The sequence below is a fragment of the Triticum aestivum genome, unplaced genomic scaffold (genome assembly GCF_018294505.1).
Source record: "Triticum aestivum cultivar Chinese Spring unplaced genomic scaffold, IWGSC CS RefSeq v2.1 scaffold1764, whole genome shotgun sequence".
NCBI classification, from domain to species: domain Eukaryota; kingdom Viridiplantae; phylum Streptophyta; class Magnoliopsida; order Poales; family Poaceae; genus Triticum; species Triticum aestivum.
Window position 1 is genome coordinate 5,440 of NW_025228143.1, and position 1,519 is coordinate 6,958.

Consider the following 1,519-nt stretch of genomic DNA (forward strand, 5'->3'; position numbering starts at 1 on the left):
GGGGGGGGGGTGCTGAAAAGGAGGCAAAAAAACATGTTGTGCTACCAGTATAATTAGTACAGTTTAGTGATTTGTTTATATGCCAATTTTTACAAAGCAAGGACTCACACCATATAACCAAAAATGCCACACCATACGGTTGGACCCAACACTCACACACACACACACTTAACTAACACACAACAATGCTGATAGGTCGACCCGACTCAACTCCATCGCCCCACCTGTGAGCCTAGTTCAGTGTCTTCACCAATGGTTGGCATGGCAGGTGTGCCGGCCATGACACTATCCTGTTTTGTATTTTGCCAGATCTGCTACAGCACATTGGCTGGATGTGTTTGGTGTGGCGTGGTCACATGTGAAGAAGAAAAAATTGGCAGGAGCAGCCTCACAGGTCACAGCAGACTGGCAAGAGACTGCACCTACTGTCAATTACCAGGCATTGAAGGAATACCTACACGGAAATCACATCACGAGGGGTTCTCAAATTGCAAACAGGTCATTTCAGTGTTCACGGGCGGAAATTTCACCAAGCAATCTGAACTGTTTAGTACTGCATCACCAAGCAATCTGAAAAATCTGGCGTTCTTAATTTTTTTTTCAAATTTATAGGTAATGAAAATGACAACCCGATGGCTACACACTGAATTTTGACCAAGCAATCTGAAAAATCTGGAAATCACGGCAAGGTGGAAGAAGTTGCTGATCTAGGTAACGTTGTTGTACCATGCTAAGCATCTTCAGGGTTAAAGTCCTTGGTAACAAAGAACGCTGAATCAAAAGAAGTGTTAGAGCAGCATCTGAATTGTTTAGTAAGAACAACAGATTGAGTAAAAAGATGGTAGTTGGATAGCTTTGTTACTAATCGAAACCACCAAGCTTCCAGGCAAATAGCAGACAAGCAGTACTAAACCGCAGGCTGAGAGTGGTGCAAAACGGAAAGGAGGGGCAATTCACTGCTTGCGTTCAAATTGTAATAAAAAAAGGAAAAAGCAGGCACACAGTACTGCAAAACGCAGGCTGGCAGATGTGCAGAAGGGGAAGGATGAAAAATGCCCGAAACAAAATCACCTATATAATGTGATGAGCACTGACATATAGAAAGGCATGCATAAATTGAGCAGGAACCTTTCGCACATTGCCATTCTCATCGACCCCTATAGGATAAAGGTCTGACTATGCATGCCCCTAATAGAATCCTTTTATAGAAAATAAAAGAACTAGAACTTTATAAAGAGGAAGGTGCGGATCTCGAAGGTTTCTAACAGTTCCGATTGCAATGTTCCCAGAATCACAACATACCAAAACCGCGCTCTTATATATATATATATATATATATATATATATATATATATATATATATATATATATATATATATATATATATATATATAGTGGTAGTTACCACCCAAGAATCCACCGTTCATCTCACGCCCCTAGATTGAGTGTGCTATTTTTTTAGAATGCCTAACGGGCTAGATGAGGTTCCACCCGATCCATTTAGAATTGTCATTAATTA